Below are 10,649 nucleotides of genomic sequence, written 5' to 3'. Positions count from 1 at the left end.
TTTCATCCATCACAATTTGAAGTACAAGGAATACCTTGTTCCTTTTTTTTTTTTTTTTTTCCTTAGCAGATTCAGTCCTTTATGCAGAAATATTGTATTAAAGGCGTTTGGAAGAGAGAGGGTGAGGAGTGGGAAGGAGAAATTGCCAGTATTCCAGCACCATCAATTGCTGTCAGCCCTGCTCTGGGAATAGTGTGTAGCTGTTAATTGCTGCTGCAGATCCAGCAGATGGTGCGTAAGACATTGTATTTAATAGAGCCCCTCGAAAAGAGTGGCATCTGTTTGTTTAATTTCTTGGCAGTGGAATGGCAGATTTAAAAAACAAACAAACCAAATTGGACATTTAGATATGGACATCCCCCTAACAGATTATAAATGTTTTAAGATAAATAGGTCAAATGAAGGAAAATATCAATTGACAAATTTGAGAAGTAAGCCAAACTTTTAGACATTGTCTCTTCTAAAGATTAGATTTTCAACAGACGGCAATGAAACTATTTAAAGGGGCTTTTAAATGAAGCATTGACACTATCCTTTTGACTATGAATTTGTCTAAGTGTTTGTAGAACTGTTACAAACACTAATTCAGAAACTAATCCATTCTGCCTGTCTCTCTCTCACATACCCTGAGGTTAAAATATGATCTCTAGATCTAGACGCTTTACTTTAATGATGTGCATCTCCTACATTTAAAAACAGCAACACAAAACAAGGCAGAAAGCATCTGCAGCCTCTCTCTTTAACAGCTGGGACAAGCAACTCAGAGGAGCTATTGCTATGGCTATTGCTGCCACAGCTCCAATATTAACACAACTCCCATATTCCTGGAAATTCAGCAAAGCAGAAATTGCCATAGCAGAGTGTGCCATGGATCCATCAGTAGTAGGGTATTATATTGTCTCTGACAATGGTCAAACCTGGATGCTTTGCATGAGAACATAAATGCCCTCTTGATATTTACTGTATACGCAATGCTGCACCGTGAGAAATCCTTCCTAGCTCCACCCGAAGAGCACAGAGTCTCCCAAACCGTGAGAGTGGATGACTCAATGAATATCTCCTCCCTGTGTATTTCTTTACCATTTTTCAGATTCAGGCACGCTTTGTATTTTCCCTGTTTTAAAGCAGAGTTTGGATAGGATGTTCAAGCTGAGAAATAGCCCACGTGGCCTCTCTGTTTCCAGCTGCTCATCCAAAATAGTGCTGCTGCTCACTTTTTCCTACCAGCTAACTCCCATGTTCATTGCTGCAGGCTAGACAGAATCTACCCATCTGTGCCAGAAAGTTTTTCCCTTGGACTTTTTGCCGGATCACAGCTGCTGTGAGGCTGTGCCACCTGGGCACGTGTCTACTCGGCTGCACTGGGACCACACGTTGGCAGGAGCCGCAGGGGCAGAAGCCCACAGCCCACAGCTGCCCACATTGCTGCATTGCTCAAGTGTGTCCACTCTGGCATGTTTTACTGATGGCTGTATGTTGGCTGAAGCTATATTGTGTTTTATTCAGGGGATGATTTCTTTTCAGGCAGTAGAGATGCATGTGCCATTCACCTGACATGAGCTCTTGGCATAGATATGCTCGATTCCGTGCACCCCTCAGAAGAGCTTTCTCAGGCAGGTTCCAGTTGACTTCCACTGCAATTTCTCCAGGTGAAAAAGCCCAGTGAAAAATCTCAGTGAAAAGATTTAGTTTAATGCGTGTGGCTCTGTACCTCTGGTGCAGGCTGACCTTGAGCCCCAAGGTGTGAGGGACTTCTCCCAAAGTTTCCTTGAGCAGTGTTACACCCCCTCACTGAAACCCTACCCTGGTGTCTACCTGAACACATAGTCCCCTCCTCAGCCTGTCCCCAACCCTCTTTGTCCAGATACTTGTTTGCTATATTCCACATGCACATGTATGAGGAAGTAAAAGGGAAATAGCAGCGCCATAAACCAACTGTTAGTATTTTACCCTGGTGATTGCATTCTTCAGGGAGACATATAGCTAAATATAGCCAAAGTCTGTAGTCTAGCCAATATTTTTACAGCTTTTTATTGAGGATACATCAGATATATCTTTCACTTTTTTTTTTTTTTTTTTTTTTTTTTAACCATTCAAAACATAACTTTGCAATCATTATAGCTGTTATAATAAAGAAGGGCTGAGTTGTTCACATAGAGTATGCACCTTGATAATGTCTAGTCAGTTATCATGGAGCAAAACTTCTACCTCTGTTTCCCTATCTGTGAATAGGGAATAGTATCATGCACATAATAGTAATATCCATTTTCTTCTCACTCACAAAGATAAAAACAAGAGCTCTTCAGTCTTACTATTACAGTTTCAGCACCTTACCTTATTCTTACATTGACAGAAGCCTAAGACTTGAAACTATGATAGTGCTCTTATTTCAGATGAGGTTTTTTTCTGATTAAAATTTTAATCAGGTGAATGGAAGATTAAATGTCTATGTAATAGAACATTACATAAGGTCTGGGTTTTCTTCCTGGCTTACTCTTAATAGGACTTGTATGAAACTGTTCTTTTTAAAGGTCTTTTTGTTAGAAGCTGTGCTAGGCAGACCATACACTGAGTTGTTACTTGATTTCACAAATGAGGTCAGTACCATCTTGATCAAACAGAGCCACTCCTCCAGCAAGAAAAGCATCCTGTAGTGAATCAGGACATATGGAACAGACCCAATTCTATTGAAACTAAAATAAGCATAAAAAGGCCTCAAAAGAGATGATTTAAATACCTCTCATGGCTCTGAGCACATATCACATGCTTGGCCTATAAAAGGTTAGACTGGAAAAATCTACTACTCTACCTACCTTGCAAAAAGAAAATAAAAAATCACCTCAGTAACATTCTTAATTAAAAGATAAGGAAATGTTCCTCCTAAATACTCATACTTTGCACTTATTTATGACATTTCTGCTAAGGAGCTGAAAAACGATGAGGTCTGTTATCTACACTGGTCCAGCAAGCCTGTGCTAGGATGAAGAACATAACCCAGTTGTCTACTGTGAAGCTTTTAAGCACCCCTAGGCATCCAGTGCAGCATACCGGGACGGGCTGCATCTGCACCCCCGGCTCCCGTGGCAGCTTCCCCTCTACCTGCAAGTGCCACCTTCTCCCCTGGCTACTTTCATGACTGCAGGAAAATGTTAAATACTGAAAATCCTCCCATCACCCTTTATTTTCCATAGCTCTTCTGCATAAAGAATACAGCCATTGGAATCTGGATTTTAAGGTTAGCTTAGGAAATACCAACAATTTAAAGACAGACCTGAACATGTCAGTCACTTCTTCTCCATTCTGTAGCACTGCTTTCCAGTGTGACTGATTAACCTTGCAATTTAAATACAGGTTTTCACAGGCAAATACTTAGTGGAGTGTGAATGACAAAATTTCAGGTACCAAACATAACCCATGCATCACCACAGAGATGGGAACAGGTAGGCAGTTTAACCTGACAAACTGTCTAGGATCTCCACTTTCCCAGACAACATTCCTTCTATTTTCAAACTCAGCTTCAGTAGACTCATCTTCTAATATTTCCCTGAAGATGTCCTCTGCAGTATTTGTGCCTTTCCTGTGCTGGCAGCCATCTCTTTATAGAGCTCTCTGTGCTCATTCACAAAAGTCAGCCAGGTAGAGAGACTTGTTTCCTATTTTAGGGCATTCCTCTTGTAATGTTTTTGGTGAGGTTTGTGTTTTCATCCAGAATGAGACACCATTGCTTTAACCTTTCTTTAGTCATTCTTCATTGTTTTACTGAAAGGGAAAATCAATCCCAAGCCCTTCTATCATTCTTGCTGATGTTTTAAATATCTGGTCATTTATTGCTACGTCCCAGGTGATTCTTTCATTTTATAGCCTGGGTATTTTTGATATTTCATTCTTCTTAATGGAAGAAGATTAAACAGATAATATTTAAATAATATTACTGCACTTGCTATACTTCCTTCCTTTTTTTTTTTTTTTTTTTTTTTAAAGACAGTTGGTTTTCTCCAAACTGACTTGAATTTATTTCAGTGAAGGTTGAAATGTGAATGCTACCTTCTTTTTTTTTGTATTGGTCTGAGATTATTTTCTCCCATGACTTCTCACTTACTTTTCTGCTTTTAGTGCTCCATAGAGGAGAACCAAACACGCTGCAGCATCAGCACAAGAGTAAAGAACAGCATTGCACTTTTTCCCAAGGAATGGGAAATGCCATGATGGAGCAGGCTGCTGGTCTTCTTCCTGTACCAGCAGCAGCATCACTTGGAGAGGTTTTCAGGCAAAAGTGATCTACTTCCGAAAACATTCACCCTGATCTGCACCTCAGCAACTCTAACTATGAGGTCTGTGGCTGCAATGGAATGGACGTAGCAAAGAAACTGCAGCCAGAGGTAAGGATGCAAGTGTCACGTGTGATGGCAGAGATCGATGGCATATGATTAGCAATGGTGTCTGCAACAGCAGAGAAAAAAGATTCGTTAAGATGTTGTATAAATCTGTGTTATGGGGAAGAACAATAGGAATTTAGATAGGGAAAAAAAGCAAGTGTTTGGTCATATGCACAAAAATAAATGTAACTTCCAAGGGGATTAATGTTTCTCTACACACAAAGTCTCAGACCCACTGATATCAATATCCTAAAAGCTCTTTGCTGTCTCCAAAGTCTAAGTCTTCAAATTGGTTTGACACGTTTTGCCAGTGAGTAAAAAACCCTAATCAACCAAAGAAACCCCAAGCCCCTGAACCCACTGATCAGAGTAGTTTGTCAGCACTTCACACAATCACTGCTGATATGAGGTTCAGCAGTCTCGAGCTTTGCAATCTTTTAAAAAATATGTTTTTATTGCACTTGAAATAAAGAGGAGTTGGTATATGAAAATCAAAGTGCTGCACGCCTCAAAAGATAACAGAAGTTTATTACACTATAAAGGCTTTCAGCATATGTGAATGCTTATTTTATCTGAACACATTAGCATAGTTATTAGTCATTCTAAATGATTAAATTTCTCTCTCATCCACCTAATCTGCATTATAAATGAATATACTAAAGAGCAATGCACTTTGCTGATAAAGCAGTGACTTGACAGTCAGGAGGCAGGGTTTGTTTCTGGGCCTGACTTAGACCACTTGATTTGGCCCAGGTTGGTCACTTTGCCTTGAAATACCTCATCATCACAGACTGACCAATAATATTAACTCGCCTTAACAAATGCATCAATATTCAATCAATATTAATATCAATATCCTATCAGTATCAATATCCAATCAATATCGGTCAATATCCTGCCAATATTTTAAACAATTTCACAGTCTTTCAGTAGCATAGTCCAAGTTTTAAAGTGTGAACGATGTTTAAAAAAAGGGGGGAAATTGTCAGGCGGTGGCTATTGATATGCTTTTGTATCCATGGAGTGACAGTAAATTATAGCAGCTTGAAAGCTGCCACTCTCAAACTTGTATTAACATGCCTTTTTGTTTTTTTCTTCCAAGTGAAGAAGGGCAGAGATCTCACCTGCAGAAGTGGCTAGCTGGCTGTCCATTTCTCTTCAGAAGCAGTGGCTAGAAAGGAAATAGGTCTTAGTATAATTGAAAGGAAACTGAATTAAATTTAGTTTTGAACTGTTCAAAGGTTTTTTGGTTACAGTCTTGAACAAAGACCATGTTCTGCTCCTCAGTCCTCTCCTTCCCATTTTTTAAGCATTGTTTCCCACTGCTGTGGCTATCTGTGGAAGCCTGGACGTGAGTGTAGCTGCAAAAATGTAACATGATTGTCCTTTTCCCAGAAGTGATGGGATGGTCTCTAGACCTGGCCATACTCCTCAAGAAGTCTGTAAGCCTTTGTCGTAAATCAGCCGTGAAGGACAAAGAGCAGACAAGTGCTCCCATGACTCCTCGGGCCAAGGGCTGGTGCTGGGAGCTCTGCATGCCTGTTCCAAGAGAGCAGGTAAAACTGTCCACTAATGAAATTTCCCCACTGTGGGTAAGGCTTCATTTTGCTTTTGCTTTTTCTGAGCCTTGGAAAGTTCATTCTTGGTCTCCTTTGCATGTTACTTATTGCTTGGGATCATACACACGATTCATTTTTGATAGAGTCAAACTAAACCTGTGCTACTATGTACAATAGAAAATAAAGCCCTTCTTGACCTTGATACGAAGGGCTAAAAAAGGGCTGTGGCAGTTTTTCTTAAGCAAGGTGGGGCTGGCACCAATAAATAGTTGAATTTCCCTGGGGGTCAATAGCATAAAGAATGAAAAAAAATTTATCTGAATGATTGTGTAAGGATCACCTCTGATTTAGTTATATTTACATGAAGCCTTGCTCCAGTGAAGTAATGCTCCGGGACTTCTTCAGGCATTGAACAGAGATTTGTGTTTTACTGAGATAAAGCAGGATGTCATCTGTGAAAAGAGCAATTTATGTCCTTTGTCATGGATTGTGATGCCTCGAATCTCTGGAGACTTTCTGATAGCTATTGCTAGCGGTTCAGTGGACAGAGCAATCAGAGGAGGTGACAAAGGACACACTTGCCTTCTGTCTCTCTAAGGAAAAAGTCGTTCAAATAAAGGAGTCTCTGAGAGTCATTCAAATAAATGAATGCACACCCTCTAGCTTTCTGCGGGCTTAATGAACCTTATTCACCAGAAGCAGAGCCTTGTTGTCGAGCCTCTGTCTTCAGAGGGAGAAGGAGAATGCCGAAGGAGGTTGGTCTGTCAGATTTGTTTTCTCTGAAGAAGTGGAAAGACAATTTTCTGCCCTTGCCTGGGACCGTGGGAGCTGCACACTCCTGGGGGTGCAGCGACCTACTTGCTCTGCTGGCTCAGGCTTTCCTTTTCTTCCTGGGATTCTGCTCTGATTTCAAGCAAACATGTGCTTCTCTGCTGAAAAATGGGTTTCATGCAGTCCTGAGGCAATCGTGATTTTAGGAGAGCCTCTTTGATTCTTCCTAGAATCTCTGCCTTGTATTTTATGTGAGGGTGGCAATTTTGTACATGAAATAATCTCAAGAGCTGGCAAGTTCCAGAAGTGTTTAAATTGTTATGTGCATATGAAGCCATATCACACACTTGTGTTTATTTTTTTTTTTTTAAATTTACATTCTGCTCCTTGGGACAAGAGACAGGGAAGCAAAGTGGCTACTCAGCTTCAGGCACTGAGCTGCCCACAGAGACTTTGATAGACAGCCCCCTTGCCTGTATGTGCAGTCATGTGCTCACAAAACTCTCCCTAACTGTGGGAAATGGAAAGGAAAATGTTAAATTTGGTAGTATTTATCAAAATCATTTTTCAATAGAAAGAGAGAAACTATCAGTCTATTGAGAAATGTGGCCTTTTAATAGTCAACCATGATTATCCATTTGTGTGAATAATAAAAATCTCTTAGGCGGAAAGTAGGGTAAAACTTTATAATGGGGTATATATTTTCTAGCAGAGACGATGACTGAAGGCCTTGGAGTTTGAAGAAATGCCAATTCATCAAAGTTTTGTCTTTTTTTTTTTTTTTTTTAGTTCTCCATTTTGGGGATTTCGTGGAAATAATTGAGTTTTCTACTATTGGACTGAGAGTCTGATATATGCATAACTTAAAAGAAAGAGATTATTAAATATCTCACCATTTAATATATAGATAATTTTGTCCTATAAAATCCTGTGCAGCAAGTAATTTAAATTGGTATCCTATTTACGGCAGACAAAACTGCTCACTACCATCTGCTTCGCAGTTTTAATAGATGAAGTGTTAACTGCGTGTTGCATGAAATTCATTGCGACTAGGTTAATTAAATGGCTGTGCTTCACTTCCTGCACTCTGGTAATAAGATGACAACCTCATCTGAATTTATTAACCCTTGCCACTTTCAGTACTGTTATCACCCATTCAACCAACCTTTGGTCAACAAAAATGAAATCAATCACAATAACAGAAGACATAACCATATTGGCTAACAAAATAGATATTGATTAGCATCTTCTAAAGCAAATATGTCAATCTAGGCCGATTTTATTTTTGCAAAGGTCACTGAAATCTGTTGGAGTATTAGTAATGGGAGTAAATGATGATGCAGTAGGTTATTGGAGAACACCCCAAATCTAATCTTTGTCACTAAACAGCCCAAACGACAGCTTCACCATGGGAAGCTGGAGAGACCTTTGAAGTCTTCAGCATTCTGTTCTAGAAAGCAGACATTAAATACCCTCCTGAAGCAAAGGCCCTTGCAGAGGGCTCAAAGCCAAACCTCTAATTGTCTCTCCAGCCAGAGGCATTTCTGTTCTCTCCAAAGGAGCACAGGGCAAATTGCTCCATCTGCGTCCACGCCCCAGCCAACCGGGCACTGGGTCAAGCCTTAGTGACAGCAGACACAAACACACTTCTTAGCTACAGCCATGGCAATGCAAACTATTTGCAGGTGGGACTGGGCTGGTGCATGGAGAGGAAGGACCTGACAGAGGAATCTCCAGGTGCCAGTTCCTGGAGTCAGCCTCTTCTCCACCACTTACTCTCTTCAGATATTTTAAAAATGAGATTTTAGGCAAGTACACACAAAGCGCTCTTGTTGGCTCTACTGAGATTTGCCAGGAGGGATCAACACTGTGCATTGAAGCCATAGTCATTTATCTCCCTCTTGCCCATCAGATACAGGCATTGAAGACTTTCTCGTTGCCAGCACTAAAGAGCCTTCAAACTTTCCTGCCTTCGTGTCATCCCCACTGATCCCATCATTGTACCACAGCTGTATGTTTTCTTCTCTGCCTTGTCACCTGGCTACTGCTTTTGGAAACAGCTACTTTGTCATGTTCATTCCCCCAGGTCTAAGCAGGCTCCAGACACTGTCTTTGAGGGTGTTTTTATGTGGCCTAGTGTGGAGAGTCATGTGGCTACCTCCTTCTACACTTCAAAGTGGTGGGATGTGATCCAGCTCAGGTTCAGAAGTTCAGCTGTGCCAAACTGGTTCAACCTGTCTTCATGTTATCGTGCCAGCACTGGGCTTTGCCTTCCAGGGATGTACATATTACTTGCTTTTTAAACACAACAGGAAAGTTTTCAGCTGTACTGAGGGTTGTAGTCAGAAATAAGTCATAGAATAAATCAGAATTTATAATTTTATACACAAGAAAAATATATCTTTCTCAACTTGTCTCAGCAGTCAATAGGCTGCCAAACTTCTTCCCTTCTGCGCTCCACACCCAGTTCCCAAACCTTGGCCCTTCCCCAGTCATGAAGCAAACCAGCAGAATTAAAGCAACTTTCCCTGCATGGTCTCACCCCTGTACTGGGGACCAGAAGACCAACTGGTCAACTGATTAATTTCCCAGGTACTGTAAGTCTGAGCCCAATGTCGGCAGGCAGTGCAACCAGATTTGCCAAAAAGCCTCTGCCCAGGCTGGGGTGCATTCAGTCTCAGAGCAGAGTGCAGAGGAGCTACGGCAAAGCTGCAGCAGGCAGAGGGCAGGATGGGTGGCGTAGCTATGTAACTATTACTGTGACTGTGCATGGTGATGACATAGTTAACCACTGGATACTATCTCTGAATTTTCATACTTCCAACCATTTATTTTGCCTGATTATTCTTATCATTGGATTGGATGCTAAATTATTTAAAAATAGTGAATGTCAGCCTATTTATCAATCTTTGCCTTTCAGTATTCATTCAGACTCCAGTTTTTAGCAAGGTAACTTTATAGACATGAAGTTGCCTGAAAGTATTGCAATATTGTTGAATTTTTAGTTCTGCTTAAAGAAACTTATCGCATACAAGGAAGTAATATTCCACGCAAATACCGTTCATGTGGTATAAAACTGCTGTAGTTCCCAGAGTCACTTTTCTCTCACGGGTTTCCCTACACAGTCACTCTACATAGTGCTCAAAATGTTGACAAATGTGCACTGTGTTCTCATGCAAAATGGGTATGTTAGACAGACAGTGTCATGCTTGTCAACCCAAATTTAACCTTAAAGGGTGAAATTCAGTTTTTGTTGGAGAGCCCACACACTAGCTGAAGCTGCTGTAAGCCCTATTTCGAGAGCTCATGTAGGAAATGGCCTCAACAGGTTTTGTGTGACTCTCTGGCATGAGAGGTGGACGGTGTTTACTGCAATCATTTCTTGACGCAGTTGTGAAGCACAGATGAAATGTTTGACTCATCTACAAGTGTACTTTGTTGATTACAGCAGATCGTGCACACCTTCCCTGGTTAAATGTTAACATCTCTGCATGTTTTCAGAGCAAAGTATTGTAATATTTTCCATTACAGAGGCAACCATTCAGTTTGCTGGTGTACAGCCTCAATTATTCACCAGGGTGTGGATGAGGAGGGCTTCTTTTGACAGTTGGCACTCTGCTCTTGCTAAAACATTGCCACCACAACAGTTAAATTATAATACTCCCCTTTTTTTTTTTTTCTTCTCAGACCAGACACAATATTCTAGATGATCTGTGTTTTGCATCTCCCAACATTGCTGGCAAGTTCAAGAAGAAAATAAGATGCTCAATCTAAAGACAGGAGATAGACCTTGAGGGTCCATTACTCCACAGACATGGGATGTGAACTGATCCAGGAGCACATGGAAGCTGTGTGTATCCTAGTAATGTCTTGACCCTATAATTCAATATCCTGGACATAACTGGGCATTTACCAAACTCCCCTTTATGGCTTCATATCCACT

The sequence above is a fragment of the Athene noctua genome, chromosome 4 (genome assembly GCF_965140245.1).
Source record: "Athene noctua chromosome 4, bAthNoc1.hap1.1, whole genome shotgun sequence".
NCBI classification, from domain to species: domain Eukaryota; kingdom Metazoa; phylum Chordata; class Aves; order Strigiformes; family Strigidae; genus Athene; species Athene noctua.
This window is presented reverse-complemented; position numbering follows the sequence as displayed.